This window comes from Pseudonaja textilis, chromosome 2, assembly GCF_049901715.1.
Source record: "Pseudonaja textilis isolate UNSWEBS1 chromosome 2, rPseTex1.2, whole genome shotgun sequence".
NCBI lineage: Eukaryota > Metazoa > Chordata > Lepidosauria > Squamata > Elapidae > Pseudonaja > Pseudonaja textilis.
This window is the reverse complement of record NC_141991.1, coordinates 247,150,836-247,168,213: the sequence shown is the minus strand read 5'-3', so window position 1 is coordinate 247,168,213 and position 17,378 is coordinate 247,150,836. Positions and strand designations below refer to the sequence as shown.

The 17,378-nt window shown below is 44.8% G+C and overlaps 1 protein-coding gene across 2 annotated transcripts in view; it reads left to right on the top strand.

Annotated features, from left to right (window-relative positions):
• Nucleotides 1-5,963: 5,963 nt before the first annotated feature.
• CTIF (cap binding complex dependent translation initiation factor) overlaps nt 5,964-17,378 on the top strand; it is a 155,401-nt gene continuing 143,986 nt past the window's right edge. The window contains exon 1 of one of the 2 annotated variants that reach the window (XM_026714850.2): nt 5,964-6,316. The gene's annotated coding sequence lies outside the window, so the exon portion shown is untranslated. The remainder of the gene's footprint in view (nt 6,317-17,378) is intronic. The other variant, XM_087927526.1, reaches the window with a different exon arrangement.

Below are 17,378 nucleotides of genomic sequence, written 5' to 3'. Positions count from 1 at the left end.
AGATCCACTGCACATGTGTGCACGCACCTCCCACCAGCCAGCTGATTGTTGGGTATCTGCTGTTCATGTGCAGAGGCACGTGGCATGTGGGGGATTGTGCGTGCATGAGCAGGGGGCAGGGGGGTTGCATGCACATGCACAGGGGGCGGGGGTGTGCATTGCATTATGGGTGCAGGCATGTGTCTGTATGCGCCTGCGTGCGCATTCGGCACGCGACGACAAAAAAGTTAGCCATCACTGGTGTCGGGTTTCCTGCCTGAGCAGGGGTTGTATTAGAAGACCTCCAAGGTCTGTTCCAACTCTGTTATTAATTTTATTTTCATTCATTCATTCGTTTGTTTGTTTATTGAATAAATTTAGATGCCACCCAACTCATTCTAAAAAGCGACTCTGGGTTTTTAGAGTGTTTCTTGCAGTCCTTGTCTTACCACAAATTGGGTCCAAAATTTCCCTCACACCAGGCAGTGGTGAAGTGAGTTGCACCCAATTTTACAACCTGTGTTGTTGTTGTTTTTGCCACAACTTATAACAACGAATCCCTGTAGTTGTTATAGCAATAGCACTTAGACTTTTATACCGCTTTATAGTGCTTTACAGCCCTCTGAAAGCGGTTTTGCAGAGTCAGCCTATTGCCCCCAATAATCTGGGTCCTTGTTTTACCTACCTCGGAAGGATGGGAGGCTGAGTCAACCTTCAGCCTGGTGAGATTCAAACTGCCAAATTGCTGTAGGAATAGCTTGCAGTACTGCACTCTAACCACTGCGCCATTAAGGCTCGTGTGTATGTTGTGTGTATCACATGGTCGTTAAGTGAATCCAACTTCTCCCAAAGCTGGGAAAGTCGCAAATGATGAATGCATGACCCTGGGACACTGCAACAGTCACTGCAAAAGTCTTTTGGGAGAAATGTCCAAAAGGTTCAGTTCCAAGTGGGGAGAAAGACACTGGAAACATGGAGGCGGATTGGAAAGGTGGTTTGATGGAGCAGAACCATCAAGCACACGGTCCTGGTGCAGCTAAGCACATGGAGTGTGGAGTGAGTGGCTTTTAAACGCTCTCTTGGGCTTTGCACTTGAGCTTCCTGTTCCTGTGCAAGAAAATGTATTCTATTGGCTCAGTGTGGGATTCAATTTTTTTTTACTACCGGTTCTGTGGGTGTGGCTTGTTGGGCGTGGCATGGCTTGGTGGGTGTGGTGTGGTGTGGCTTGGTGGGCATGGCAGGGGAAGGTTATTGCAAAATCCTCATTCCCTCCCCACCCCACTAACCTGCTTTCCCGCTCCGTTCTCCTGTGTAGGGGGACAAGAGAAGACCCAGCTGATCAGCTGGGACTCGGGAGGCAGAGAATAGAGGTGGGCGGGGCCAGTCAAAAGTGATATTTCGAACTACTCAAACTTTCTGCTACCGGTTCTCCAGAACTGACCAGAACCTGCTGAATTGTCTGCTGTCAGACTCCTATGGGGCTATGCAGGGTCATGCTTGTCTGAATCAAGTTTGGTTGAACTTTGGGCTGATGCAATATCCTTAGATTTTGCAATGCAGTGAGCCCTGCTGCTAGATAGTCCCATTATATCCTGGGGTGTCATGTTTTAATCCCATTACCCTGGAGTTGAAGGTCATTTGTCTTGTAGAAAGGCTGGCCCAGTCCTTCTTAATGGGCACCAAATATCTGCTTGATATGCTGGAGCTGAGTTTCTGTCTCCCTTAAGATTTCCATCACTCATTTAGGGGAAATATAATATTCTGCCTTTTTAATATTTCCAAAACTATTTCACTCTTCTAGGAGACTGGTGGGGGCTAACTTTCTACAGGTCGTAAGTGCGAGGACCAGGCATAAATCACTTTTTTCAGTGCCTTAACTTTGAATGGTCACTAAACAAATGCTTGTAAGTTGAAGACCATTTCCTGATCTCCACCTTCAGCTTGCTAGCTCCAAACATCCATGCTTGCCGTGAATGCAAACTGCATTGATTAGGTAAAACAACCAGCTTTGCCAGCGAGAATAGCCTTTGCACAATGCTGGAAGAAAGAACACATACCATTTGAAGGCCTAGTAATCAAAAAAATTCTTGAGTGTGCGGAAATGGGTAGGATGACTATAGAATTAAAAGGAAAAGAAGATTCTGAATTCTGTGCAATATGGGAAAAATGGTATGACTGGACTGAGGAAAGAAATAAGAAAAGGAAATGTATTACATAGTTGTAAAAAATTGTTCTGACCCACGGCGTTTTCCAACAAATCAAACGCAACCCAAAAGGAACAGAAACCTTTTAATGCTTCTGCAAAATAATTAGCTGTGATAAGCACAAGCCTTGCCAAACTGTGCAAGACTGCCAAAAGATAACAGACAAGAAATAATTTGCAATACAAGAATCTTTAAATACAAACTCAGGATACTGGAATGTCCATGAGGCTGGAGTTTCAAAACGTCTTTGCCTTCTGCGAAGAACGTTCATTTCACACCTGTCTTTTATCTTCTTGAAGGAGGGGCCATTACCTTGCAGCCTTACTTCCGAGTTGCCCATGCTGTTGTAACTGCTCTCTCCTATGATCAATCCTGTGTGCGCACACTTGGCACAGGCTCCTCGGGAACCTCCTCATCGCTGCTGCCAGCCCCCACAATCTCTGAAGGCAGCAGTCCACTCCCTAATGGTCCTGGCCCCTCATCTGAGTCCTCGCTCTCCTCAGCCGTCCACACCTGCTGCCGGCTAACCACAACAAAAATATAGAAATAGAACATATAGACAATATTGATATGTAATGTAGTTGTATAAAAATGTGTCACAGTACTGTTTATTATTGATTGAGACATGTAAAAAAAAAATCAATAAAATAATAATAGTAAAAAAAAACCAGCTTTGCAAAAATTTGCGAGTTGTGTGTTTTTCCCAGTTCAGAATCTGGTTTCTTTGTTTTTTGTTATGGAGTCATGCATCTATAAGGGAAGACAACAGGCTGACTCAAAAAACATCACCTCAACAAACCGAAATAGTACATTCACTGCCAGGGCCAGTGGAAGGGTTCCTTAAAAAGGCTCCTTGGGGTAAATAGCATTTATTTCGCATTTAACTCTTTGAATTTTCCCCCCTCTCTCTGCCAAGGAGTTGTGCAGCTTGCTGTTTTCCGACAGCGTAGCAGAAGCTATTAAGAGAATTGCATAATGTAAGTAAGAATGGGGTGTGGAAGAAGAGACACTCGCATCGTACAATTAAATGTGTCAGGAAAATAGATGGGGTAGGGTATATGAACATGAGAAAACTGTCTGAGACAGCTTGATCAATGCTACAATTACTGGAAGGAGTAGGTTGCAATATTGTGGTACATTAGAATCCAGATTGGAGAATCCCTGTATATGAATTTAAATTTCCCCACCTTTTAATTGCACGTAAATAAGCTGGGTTTATTTCTGAGATATGCTTACCAATTGGCATTTACACAGCCCGTATTAAAACTTAACCTGGTACCTGGGTTCAAACTACACATTAGTCTAAATTAAGATTGGCTGTTCTGCTTTGTTTTTAAAATCGGCCGGGGTGGTGGTGGCTGGGAGCTGCCAGCCATGCTGGCTATGTAAAATTTAATATTACTATCAATTTACAATGATGGTAGGCAATTTTCTGTTGCACCCAGCCTTTGTGAATAAATGGCTTCTCTGTTCTTTTGTTTTGTTTTACAGGATTGCTAAGGGAAGGCGACATATGCTTTTCTTTTTTTAACCAGGTGAAACTGACCACAATCTTGTCAGTTTCCTTTTAAAATTCAAGTCTGAGGAAGGATGTAAAACTATGCTCCTCCCTCCCTATTACTCTTCTATTTTCCTTTCTTTTCCTTCCCCTTTCGAATCCTTCCTCTCTCCCTCCCTCCTTCCATTCTTTCTCTCTTCTATCCTTCTTTCTTTTCTTCCTGTCTCCCTTCCTTCCATTTTTCTCTTTCCTCCCTCCCTCCCCTCCTTCTTTCTTTCCTCCCTCCCAGCCTTCTTTCTTTCCTTCCTCCATGTCCTCCATTCCTTCTTTCTTTCCTCTCTCCCTTTCTTTCCTTCTTCCCTGTCTCCCATCCTTCTTTCTTTCCTTCCTTCCTCTCTCCCCCTCTGTCCATCCTTTCCTCCCTCCCTCCCTCCCCTCCTTCTTTCTTTCCTCTCTCCCATCCTTCTTTCTTTCCTTCCTCCATGTCTCCATTCCTTCTTTCTTTCCTCTCTCTCTTTCTTTCCTTCTTCCCTGTCTCCCATCCTTCTTTCTTTCCTTCCTTCCTGTCTCCCTCTGTCCATCCTTTCCTCCCTCCCTCCCTCCCCTCCTTCTTTCTTTCCTCCCTCCCAGCCTTCTTTCTTTCCTTCCTCCATGTCTCCATTCCTTCTTTCTTTCCTCTCTCCTTTCTTTCCTTCTTCCCTGTCTCCCATCCTTCTTTCTTTCCTTCCTTCCTGTCTCCCCTCTGTCCATCCTTTCCTCCCTCCCTCCCTCCCCTCCTTCTTTCTTTCCTCTCTCCCATCCTTCTTTCTTTCCTTCCTCCATGTCTCCATTCCTTCTTTCTTTCCTCTCTCCTTTCTTTCCTTCTTCCCTGTCTCCCATCCTTCTTTCTTTCCTTCCTTCCTGTCTCCCCTCTGTCCATCCTTTCCTCCCTCCCTCCCTCCCCTCCTTCTTTCTTTCCTCTCTCCCATCCTTCTTTCTTTCCTTCCTCCATGTCTCCATTCCTTCTTTCTTTCCTCTCTCCTTTCCCTCCTTTCTTTCCTTCTTCCCTGTCTCCCATCCTTCTTTCTTTCCTTCCTTCCTGTCTCCCCTCCGTCCATCCTTTCTTTCCTCCCTCCCATCCTTCTTTCTTTCTTTCCTCCCTGTTCTCCAACTGAGTGGCAAAAGAAGTAGACTTTCCTTTTTCCATTTTCTCAAAGCAGGTGAAATTGACTAGAGTTCTGTCAATTTCCCCTTTTAGCCAAATACCAGGAAGAACCGCGAAAGGGTTTTCCCTTCTTCCCACCTTAGAACACACCAGACAGGGAGGTTTAGTAAGACGTTCTACCAACAGCCGGTGGAGGGAGACTCAGACAAAAGATTTATTCGAGGGGAAACCTCCAGCTCTCAGAGACACACAACCACACCTCAGAAGCTCAGACTTGTTTTCCCCAGCGGGGATGTGATTGTGAAGTTACCCTTCCCAAAAGCCAGAGAACCAACGAATTCGGGAATCTGGGGGAGGGGAGGGGGAATACAGACAAGAGACAATGCCTGGAACACCCTACCCGACTCCCTTGTTACAGCCTCAACCCCTCACAGCTTCAACCTCAAACTGTCTACCGTGGGCCTCACCCCATTCCTAAGAGGTCCTTAAAGGGGGCGTGCATAAGCGCTCCAGCGTGCCTACCGTCCCTGTCTTCCTGTCCCCATTTATCTGTATTTACTCCCTTTGTTCATGTTTATGTTCACACTGGTACTTGTTAATCTTGCACATGTTTGACAAAGAAAGAAAGAGAGAGAGAGAGAGAAAGAAAGAGAAAGAAAAAGAAAGAGAAAGAAAAAAAAGAAAGATAAAGAAAGAAAGAGAGAGGAAGAAAGAGAAAGAAAGAAAAAAAGAGAGAAAGAAAAAGAAAGAAAGAAAGAAAGAAAGAAAGAAAGAAAGAAAGAAAGAAAGAAAGAAAGAAAGAAAGAAAGAAAGACCAGGTCTTTCCCAGGGCCAAAGTGAAGAGATGGGAGCTGACATCTAGGTTAAACAAATCTGAGCCAGCTTCATTCCCACCCCTCAATCCAGGTTTAATTCTGCCTGGGGCGCAGAAGAGCTCTGGGGGAGACTCAGATCGTCCCCAATCCTGAGCCACAAAACCCCGCAATTGAAGAGGGAGAATACCACGCCGCCACCCCCCCCACCCCGGCCGCCTTCTTTCTCCAGGCCGGGATAAGGGTATAAGGCGGCTTATCCCTCTCCCTCCCCTCCGCTTTTCCTTCTCCCGGATGGAACTACATTTCCCAAGCCCCATAGCGCGTCTCCCTCCTTTCCCTCTCTCTCTCTCTATACAACCGATGCACGTGGCTCGCCGGGCGGAGCTGGGAACGTCACATTCCTGCATTCTCCTCGCCTGTGTCAGAGGGACCCGGGTTGCGTCGGAACGGGGCTGCTGGGGCTGGGAAGAAGGGAGACCCTCCCCCCCCTCTTCCTCCTCTTCCTCTTCCTCGCGAACCCTGATTTCTCCCTCCGGCCTCCCGCCGCCCCCACCGCTCCCCCCACCAACAACCTCCACTCGGCCCCCATGCCCCTCCAGGGCGGCATCTGATCCCGGATCCCTCCCGATTCCTCGGCACCCGGCCATCCTCTTCCTTCCCGGGACTCTCGGCCAAGGTAGGTAACCCCGCTCGGGGTGCGGGGGAAGGGAGGGGGGGTCTCAAGCCAATCGGGGTGGGGGGGGCAGGCGCGGGGTTGGGGGGGTTGCAGAGCCAAGGTGAACCCCCCCACCCCCAAATCGGGGTGGCTGCGCCTCTTTCCCAGATGGGGGGGGGCAGTTGGGGCTCCCCGCGATCCAAAGGGGTGCAGTCCGTTTCCCCCCCCCCAACCCTCTTTCTTCCCTTCCTCCCACGGAGGCGTTCCGCGCGCCCCCCGCCGCCGCCTGCGGTGGGGCACCCGGGGTAGTAGTAGCAACCCCCCCACCACCCCTCCTCTCCCCGCTCCTGTGTTGTCGTGGCTGGCGGGGCGGGGCGGGCGGCGCTTCCCTTTGTTTTGCGGCCGCGGGGATGCAAAGTTGCCTCTTCTGGATCGCTTGCCTGGGATCAGGTGCAGGGAAGCGGAAGCCGGATCGGAGAGAGAGAGAGAGGGAAGGAGGGAGGGAAGGAGAGAAGGGGAAAAAAAAGAGGCCGGAGAGTAGCCTCCGCTCATCTCTCAGACCCCTTTCCAGCCTTCCTCCTCCTCCTCCAACCTGAGTTTATTTTGCTTTTTAAAAAAATAAATAAAAATAAAACACGCTCCTCTGCGGGTCTCCTTCCTCTCCCTGCCTCCCACCCCAACCCTTGGGATTCTGGGCATGCCCGATTGCGTGGGGGTGGGGGTTGTCCAGATTTCTCTCCTTGCAAAATCGGGCCCCGCTTTCTCCGCTTCTCCAACCCCCCTCTGCCCCCCCCCCCGCCGGTCCCTTGCGGTTCGCGAAACCCGGCAAAAGCAACCCGCCAGCTGGCTTGGTTGGTCGGTTGGTTGGGCCTGGCCCGGGAGAAGAAAACGCACATCATTCCGATGCACAGAGATCCATCCTCCGGTGGGGCGGTGGAGGGAAGGAAGAAGGAAGGAAGGAAGGAAGGAAGGAGGGAGGGAGGGAGAGGAAAAGGTGGGGTGATGCTCAGCTCTGGTCATCTCTCCCCCCCATTGCAATAGACGGGTGCTGCAATGGATGGGCGCATCTTTTGGCTGTGAGTTTGTTTTTGAATTCTGCAAATTCTTGAGAAAGTGTAGGATTAGTTGGAGGGCTTAGGGTAAAATTGCAGCATTATTATTATTATTATTATTTTATTTTATTATTATTATTATTATTACGGTTAGTCTTTGGTGAGATTCACAGCCTTTGGGGTCGGTTGGTAGCTCAACAGCTCGAGTCCTAACCAAGGACCTAGGAACTGTTTTAAGTACCATCAGAGGATATAAGCTGTTCCAAGTAGGGTGGTTCTTTGCTGAATCAGGGTATTCAAATCTGATAAATTCAGAATTTCCAAATAGAGAGGCAGCCCTTTAGGTATTGCTCCAAGGGCTCCAATTACAATTGGGATAATACATGATTTCTTTTTCCAAGGTGGCTCAAATTCCCAGTACTTTGTGATTTTTTCTTACTGCTTGTCTTCAATTTGTGCATCACCAGGTAATAATAATAATAATAATAATAATAATAATAATAATAATAATAATAATAATAATAATAATAATAATAATAATAATAATAATCTTTTTAAAACAGCCTCCTCTCTTTCAGACAATGTCTTGAGGTCAGTCCGCCACTCCTCTCCTCTCCTTTTCATCCCATTGGATTACTTGTTCCTGGACCATTGTAATCCCCTTCAGTTTTCCCCCCAGAGGCCCTGGCGGTTTTTGCGCCAATTTCCCTATCCAGTGCTGCACATGGAGTGTGCAAGGTTGCAATTTGGCTTGGAGCTGGTTTGCAAGCTCTGGAGGTTGCATTTTGCCAAAGGAGAAAGCACATTAGGAAAAGGAAAAGAAAAAAAATCCCACAGCAGGCTTGGTAGCTAAGCTATGCCTGCCTAGATTCCTTGGTTATTAAATGCAGATTTTAAAAAAAATAATGCCTGGATTGAATGGTGCCGGTGTTTTAACTGATCCAAGGGTGTTGTTTATTTCCGTGTGGCTTTGCAAATGTGCAGTAGAAGCTTATCTCAGCGATAGTTGTTTACAAGGGGAATGTGTGTAGCACATTTACCATTCTCATTTTTCCTCCCCGCTGTGTTCATACAGGGATATAACATGGAAACTGGCAAATTCCACACACAATTGGGTTTGGGATGGCAGGGATGGGGGCTGACCTTTCCCTTTTTAATATCCACCAGGCAGAGAGGATGCTTGCTATTCTTCTTCCCACCCTGGCTAGAGAGACACTTGACAAGGGCTACCAGAAGTGAGAGATTTGCTGAAAGGAGAAGGCAAATTTTGAGCCTCCGGAAGCAGCTAACGCTCCCTTGTGGTGACATGCCATGCCATCCTCTGCGTGTGCGTTTTGACAGGCGAGTGGAAAGATTGCAAGGCCCCCTTGCTTTCAGGCTCCTGAAGGAAAGGTATCTGGGCCGATTGAGGTATTCCCCGGGCGCTGTCCATTTTCCAGTTACAATCCTTGTAAGTGCCCCATAGATCTTATTCTCTGCAGCCTGCTTTTCCCTATCATGCAGCCACGTCTGTGGGAAAGATGGAAGGCTCCGAACGGAGGAATTGTCAGGACTGCTTCTTGCTAGATCTTCTGGGGATGCATTGGTAGAAAAAGCCAGAAAGGCATAACAGATCGCCACTGGAGAACATTTGGGGATCAGCTAGTGAGGTGACAGTCGCTTCCCTTCCAGCTTCACCCCGTTCGCTTCCTCCCTCCATCTATCTTTCCTTCTGTCTAACCTGGTTTTTTTTTTTTTTTTAATGTTTGCAGCCGAATGCATAGCCGATCCCAAAAGCTGCCTTGATTTCAAAGATCTTCCTTCTGGAAGCAGCCTGGAGTTCATGAATTTCCAAAAGGCTTATATGCATTGGATCCCAAGATACACTAATTTTTTAGCAGGCTGACGAGCCTGCTAAACGTTTCAAGGATGGCTGCCCAGAATGAAATGAAAACGATAGCTCAGGTCTCTGTACTCTATTACACTATCCGTATCGACTTTGCCTGAATCTTAGTTGTTGTAGTCTGAAAATCTGACACTGTAGTGTGTGTGTTTTTTTAAAGGAACCTGGAAGTATCTTGATGGCAGATTGTTTTCCCTCTTTGTGTACAACAGCACTCTTTGTGCAGACTAGAGACTTGTTCAAAACCAGTTTTGCCTTTTTTATGTGAATTGATGGGTTTTTTTTTTTTTTGCTAATCTGCATTTGTGGCATAAAGGATTCGCCTTGTGTTGAAGCAGGAATTTAAAAAGTCATTAACGGGCATTATAGAGGACCAGAACAGCATACTGTTGTGTGTGACAACAGCAACTAAATCAGTTCAGTCAACTTGATTAAAATTAAATTAGGTGATTGCATTGGATAATTTACAATTGTAGTATTTATCTTTTTAACGGAGTTACCGTTAGCCTTATATTACACTAGCTGGATACCCGTGCTTCGCTACGAAACTATGTGATTGGGCTTAGTTTTGGGGGAGGAAAATAAGTGGGGTGGAATTGTGCCTCTGCCTACCAGCATCCATCGGTATTCATCTGGCGAGCGTCCTGTCAGTGTGTGAGAGAGTTGAGGGCTGTTTGGAAACTGAAGCAGTATTTGCTATGTGTGCAAGAAGGAGACAGTAAGGAGCCTGGACATGGCTTAGCTCAACTGTTCTGGCTGCTTGGTGCAGTGAAACTAAAACTGAAACTGAAAGTCCTCTGCTTATGTTTTGCATTTGGAATAGATTTCTTTTCAGGTGGGGAGGGGGAGTAGAACTCCTTAGCATCAGAGCATGTTAATAATAATAATATAGGAAATACTAATTATGCTCTGATGGTCATTTCGAAAATTCCTTAGTGAGCACCTAGAAGCCAAGAGGAACATACGTGCCAAACTTCAAGTTTCTAGGCTTTACGGTTCTGGAGATTTTGTGATGATGTATGAGTAGTATTTTGCATATATATAAAGCCACTGTTGTTAAAAATCTGATTAAACAACTTTACATGCTTATAGGAATCTAATTGTATCAAGGTTCTAATTTGTAAAGGAAGTATCAGATTGCTAATTCTTTGTTTTGGTTGTGGGCTTGTTGTGTGCTTTTGCAAAACTACAACAAGTTATTTGTGCACAAAAAGACAATTTAGGTTCATTTCCTTATGGAGGGAAACCAGAGATATGCTGCTTATTTACAGAACCATTTTATCATAAATGCATTGGCCAAAGTTCAGACAGATATTTGGGACAGCAGCTGATAATTGACTATTTTATGGCCTCTTTTGCCACAGTTGTTAAAACAGATCACTTTAGAGAAGTGAATCATGAGGTTATTAAGTGAATCTGCTGTCCCTGTTGATTTTGCTTGTCAGAAGCCAGCCGGAAAGGTTACCAAGGGTGACCCATATGTCCCTGGGACAGTACAACGGTCATAATGCCAGTTGCCAAGGGCCTGAATTTTGATCACAAGACCATGAGGATGCTGCAAAGAGTATAAGTGTGAAAAACAGCCATTAGTCACTTTTTTCCAGTACTATTGTAACATTGAACGGTCACTAAACAAATGGTTGTAAGTCAAGGATTACCTGTATTTCCTGGGAAGACTCAAGAAGCCATTTGTGGCTGGGAGGCAATTTTTGAAATCAGGATAATGTTGGGGGTGGTGGTGGGAAGGAAGGAAGGTGTTAGGATTCCAACAATCACCCTAATTAAATCATGATTCTTGAGCCAAACTTCAACAAACTTCAAAGGATTTATTAGAGGTGACAAACTGGCATTGCCCTGTAAGAAGCCAACTCTGGCATATGTAATTTACAGTCACCTGTGACCCTGTCTCTCTCTGCCCCCCCATAAACCAGATTCTCCAATTGAGCATGTTCACAGGCTGGGTGTCATCATTCACGTTCTCCAGTTAAATATATTCACGGGAAAAAAGCCCTGGTATTTTAGTTACAATCTTTTAAAGGTAAGAGTTGGAATGTACTTTTGTTTTCAAACTGCTGCACCTTCCAGATTTCCTTCCTCCCCCCACCCTTTTTTTATGGCAACTACTAAAACAGGCATAGGAATATTTTATGAGTTGGAAGGAAGGAAGGAAGGAAGGAAGGAAGGAAGGAAGGAAGGAAAAGAGTCTGGCAAAAAGAGACCCAAGGGCTATTATTTCATTCAGCAAAGATCTGGCTGAGGAGGTGGGCCTCCATGCCTCTTCTAAGCACCAAAAATGCTTTATTTAACTGTATTTGGTTTCCTTATTTATTTGCTGTCTTTGTGTACATTTAAGCTCAACAGGAGAAAGTGAGGCTTAATGGAATTTAATGGGCACTGTCTTTCTCTCTCTTTAGCACATTGATCTTTAGAAATGCCCAAATCATCTAAAAAAAACATTTAGAAGTCAGTAAACCTAATCCCAGAAATATATACGGATCAGGTTTAAAATCCGAAAGACAGTGAATGAAAGAAAAAAAAATGTTCTGGACCTTTTTTTAACCCAAACCAAGTAATGGTGTTGTTTGAAACACAAATTAAAGTTTTTAATAAACGTATAGAGGTTTAGCAAAAATTACTTTCCACCTGCAATTCAGGATGGCAGCCGTTGCTATAAAGTGTAAATTGGAGTTGACACTTTTTTTAAAAAAAAGATAAAAGTAATAAGTGTTGGAAAGACGCAGAAAATCCTTCGGTTAGATAATCTGTGAGGCAGCCTTCCCTTTTTAACACTGGCTCTCCTGACATCAGGCAAGTCTAAAACTGCCACACGGATTTCCTGTGGGAATCCCCCAGATTACAAGATTTCTGATCCCATTTGAGCGGCTGCAGTCTACACAATGACATCAGGAATTACATCAGCCTTAATCTCATTAGCCTTCCTTGGTTAAGTTCACTTTTCTGTGTGAGAAATGAAGAACGTTTTTCTTCTTTCAGGCATCTGCATATAGGCACAGTTTATTCCTCCCCCCTCGCCCCTTTTTTTTTTACAAACTGGAATTAAATGCTGGTGTGGCTTTAGAAGTGAGAACAAGTCCATCTGGAGCCAACCCAAGATAAATCCAATATCACCATCATCATTTAATGACCCCATAATCCCTTGCAGGGTGGACTCTGGGTAACTGAATGGAACTAGTAGAGTACTTACTGGCCAGATGCCCTTCCTGACACCGATGTGGAGTTTTGTTTGGCAGATATATTCTCATTTTGCCCAGAGAGAGAGAAAAATATCTGCTTCTACCTAGGATCAAACTCACCGCCTCCTGATCGTGAGGCGAGAGCTCCACCTCTGGGCCACCACACCTGTCATGCCCCTGTTGGAATCTGATTCCAAGGGGGAGGTCGAACAGCTGACAGGGAGTGAGTGGGAGTGTAGCTCCGCTGGCTGTGGAGGAAACTGGGGAAGGGCGCAGTCCAGCTGGGCATTCAGAGGAAGACCCAGGCCCCTCCTCCTTCATCCTAGGGCACGCAGGGAGGAACGGATAAGGGAGCAACATGGGTTATGGGGGAGAAAAGGGCCCCGATTCCCTTCATTAGCTGCAGCTGGGAAAACAGGATAAAAAAAGTGTTTGCGCACAGCACCTTGCTGGAAGCAAAGCCTGCATTATCTTTCTTTGACAAGGCTTATCTGGGTTCTGGGGTCCTCCCAACTGTGTGTCTGCAATCCCTTATCCTGCCCTGTCTTGTTAATTGCTGCAGCGTGGTTTGTGTTGGTTTTTGTTTATAATGTTTATGTACTTTTGGTTTGGACTGAATTTCTTCCCTTTAAAAGCTGTTCTTGGGACAATTTTTTTCTCCAGCCGATGATAACTGCACATTGGGGGCCAAGTTGGAGTAATTAAAGGGACTTTACCTACTTTTGTGACTTTGTTGCTTTTGTGACATGCCTCGGGTCATCACAACACCACTCCCAAGTTAAGTCCAATATGAAAGCTTGAAAATCTACTTTCCACATCTGACCGGAATCTGTCTACAGATTCTTACAATCATTTGTTTAGTGACCATTCGAAGTTACAATGGCATTGAAAAACTGATTTATGACTGTTTTTCACACTTACGACCATCACAGCACCCTGTGGTCCTGTAATCAAAATTCAGACGCTTGGCTTGCTACTAACTCGTATTTACGGCGGTCGCAGTGCCCTGGCAACCTTCTGATGAGCAAAGTCAGTGGGGAAGCCAGATTCACTTAACAACAGTGTTACTAAATGTTGTAAAGGTTGTAAAATGGGCAGCACTCACTTAATAACTGTCTTGCTTAGCAACAGAAATTTAGGCTAAGTTGGGGTCATAAACCGTGGACTACCTGCATTGATATTGAGTGCGCCTGGAAATCATTTTGTCATCATTATACTGTATTTTTGAGTATAGCTCCCTGAAGTTTTATTTAGCTTTTCTAGTTAATAATCTCTGACAGACGGCTTGATGTTATTTTGTTGACTTAGAAATACACATTTGCAAAACATATGTTGAAGTTCTGCAGAGCTCCCTTTCTGTTATGTCGCTTACGAGAATAGTTCCCCTCTCCCCCCCCAAAGAAAACTGTTTTGAAAAGATGCTTTGTGGAGTCACTTTTAATCCTCATTAAAGCTGCAGGATTTGTAAACGACGATTTGTTATTATAGGCGGCAAATGCAAACAAGCCAAGTGGCTAAACCTCAGTCGTGGTTCATGAAACAAGGTGGTGAATTCACAAAACAAACTTCAAGACATATGTAAGTAATCCTCGACTTACAACTGGGACAAGAATTTCCATTGCTAGGTATTGCCGTTATTAAGTGAGCCGTGTCCCTTTTTATTATATCGTAGCAGAATACCTTATGCCACCAGGCCTGACATTTAAGACCTAGCAAACCTAGGACTACACCACCTTCAGTTCGAGGTAAGCATAGCACATAAAATTATACATTGCAATGTCCTACCTGTCAGTGAATACTTCAGCTTCAACCATAACAACACAAGGGCACACAATGGATACAAACTCAAGGTTAACCGTACCAAACTTGATTGCCCGAAATACGACTTCAACAACAGAGTGGTCAATGTCTGGAATACTCTCCCTGACTCTGTGGTTTCTTCCCCAAACCCCAAAAACTTTAACCTTAGACTGTCTACTATTGACTACTACTCACCCCTTTCCTAAGAGGTCTCTAGGGGGCGTGCATAAGCTCACCAATGTGCCTACCGTCCCTGTCCTATTGTTTCTTTTTATTTTTTCTTATTCGTATCCAGTTCATGTATTCATAACCATGTTTATACTTATACCTATTATCTAATAATCGCTTGACAAAATAAATAAATAAAATTATCCTTTTGCCATGGTTGTTAGGTGAATCATTATAGTTGTTGAATGAATCACCCAGTCATTAAGCAAATTCAATTCCCACCCCCCTTTAATTCTGCTTGTCAGATGCTCTCTTGGAAGGTTATAAATAATCACCACTGAATTGGGATGCTGCAACCGTTGTAAATACAGGCAGTCCTTGTGTTACAACCACAATGGAGCCCAACATTTATGTTGCTAAGTGAAACATTTGTCAAGTGAGTTTGTCCCATTTTACGACTTTTCTTGCCATCATAAATGTGAGTCGGTTGTCAAGCATCTGAATGTAAACCACGTGGGGATGCTGCAGACTGTCATAAGTGTGTGGAAAATGGTCATAAGTCACTTTTCTCAGTGCCGTTGTAACTTTGGTCACTAGGTGAACTGTTGTAAGTCGAGGACTACCTGTATGTGCCAGTTGGCAGGTGCCCAAATTTTTATCAAGCGACCATGGGTAATGCTGAGATGGTCGTAAGCGTGAGGACGGGTCCACAAATCACTTGTTTTCAGTACCCTTGTAACTTTATCTAATAAATAAAGCCTCCCAGAGTTATTTGATAATAAGATGGACAAAATATACATTTAATGAGTAAATGTTGAATGACTGCTAAAGAAATGATTTGGGGAACGTGCAAAGCCAAAGCAGAACATAACATGTTGTTAGACCCAAACCATTGTTACCCGCTACCAAAAGTGCATCAGAAGGACTGTCCTAGAGGGGGAGCTCTCGTCTCACAATCGGGAGGCCGTGAGTTCAATCCTAGGTAGAGACAGATATTTTTCTCTCTGGGCACAATGAGAATATATCTGCTGAATATAACTCCGCATCGGTGACAGGAAGGCAGCCGGCCAGTAAAAACACTCAGCTCCATTCAGTTGCCCAGACTCCACCCCACAAGGGATTATGGGGTTATTAAATGATGATGATGATGGGAAGGACTCTGTACCTGCAGGAAGCTATTCAGAAGTAACATTTATCAATCTGAAAACACAGCAGCTGGAATAGACAGGAAGGGCTTCTCTTAAGAATGCCGTAGTGCGAGCAAGCCAGTTTAGGTGCGTTTCCAATCACAGGTCAGAACCAGATGTGGCTAATCTCAGAGAAGGCTTGCAAGTAGCGGCTGAAAGACAATTCCAGTTTGTGATTGATGAATCTCAAAGGCAGACGTCCTAAGTTTGTTTGGAAGGAAGTTCTGTGGATTTGAAGGCAGCTGACTTCTAGCAAAACATCGATCGCAATCAGGCTGCAGGTTGAACATTATACTCCGTTTCACTGAGATAAGCAGTTGGCTAAAGAAAGTGCAGACAATGAGAAGTTGATGATCTTGTTTTGAGGCAATCAAATCGTTTTGGGGAAAAGAAAGAAGAGGCCAAATGTCTCCTTTCATGCATTTGCAACCGAATATGACAAGAGAATCTTGATACTAATTGAGATTGCTGTGCTTCCGCTCGATGCCTGACCAACTTGGCCAACCAGTTATTTGAGTTCCTGTTGATTATAATTATTTCTGGAGAAACTTCTACATTAGTATCCCTTATACGGCTTTATGTTTAGGAGGCCACGTGCCTCCAAAAGCATCTAATCAGGGGTGTCAAACTTTAGCGAAGGGGCAGGAAGTCCCAATATGTCACGTGACACCGCCGTTACAATGCAAGTTTGACATCCCTGATCTAGAGGATGTTTCTCAACCTTAGCCACTTTAAGAGGTGTGGACCTCAACTCCCAGAATTCCTCAGCCAGTTGAACTTTGTGATTAAACTTTGATTGAGGGCCTGTGCCATTGTTCTGACGCACGCCCTTTTCCGACAAATCAAACACAATTCAAAAAGAACAGAAACCTTGTACTGCTTTTACAAAATAATTAGCTGTGATAAGCACAAGCCTTGCCAAACTGTGCAAGACTTGCCGAAAGATAACAGACAAGAAATAATTTGCAATACAAGAATCTTTAAATACAAACTCAGGATACTGGAATGTTCATGAGGCTGGAGTTTCAAAACGTCTTTGCCTTCTGCAAACAAGGTTAGTTTCACAGCTGGCTTTTATCTTCTTGAAGGAGGGGCCATTACCTTGCAGCCTTACTCCTGAGTCGCCTGTGCTGTTGTAACTGCTCTTTCCTACAAGCAATCCTATGTGCACCCGCACTTGGCACAGGCTCCTCAGGAACCTCCTCATCACTGCTGCCAGCCTCCACAATCTCCGAAGGCAGCAGTCCACTCCCTAATGGTCCTGGCCCCTCATCTGAGTCCTCGCTCTTCTCAGCCATTGTTTTAGCGAAATGTTAGGAACTGGTAATCAGGCTTTTGCTGGTACTTCTTTGATAGCAACTACTCATCTTTGATAGCGTCCCTTGACCAAGAAGACCAGTCCATCTATTAAGTGGGAGACTTAGTTTCTTCACTGAAAGAAAATTCAGCCATGAAGATCATGAGAGAAATAAGTCCTTGAAGACTTTCCTGTGTTGATACGAAGAATCTTATCTCCTTTTTTAATATCCATATGAAGCTACCAATCAAGGACCTGCCAACGATGCTAATAGTAAACAGCCCAATCAAATAACTTTTTGTCAGGATAGAATTGGAAGGGACCCTGGAGGTCTTCTAGTCCAACCCCTTGCTCAAGCAGGAGACCCTATACAATTTGAGAGAAGTTGCTATCCAGTCTCTCCTTAAAAACGTCCAGTGATGAAGCATCCGCAACTTCTGAAGGCAATCCGTTCCACTGGTTAATTCTCCTCACTCGTTATGAAGTTTCTCCTTAATTCCAGG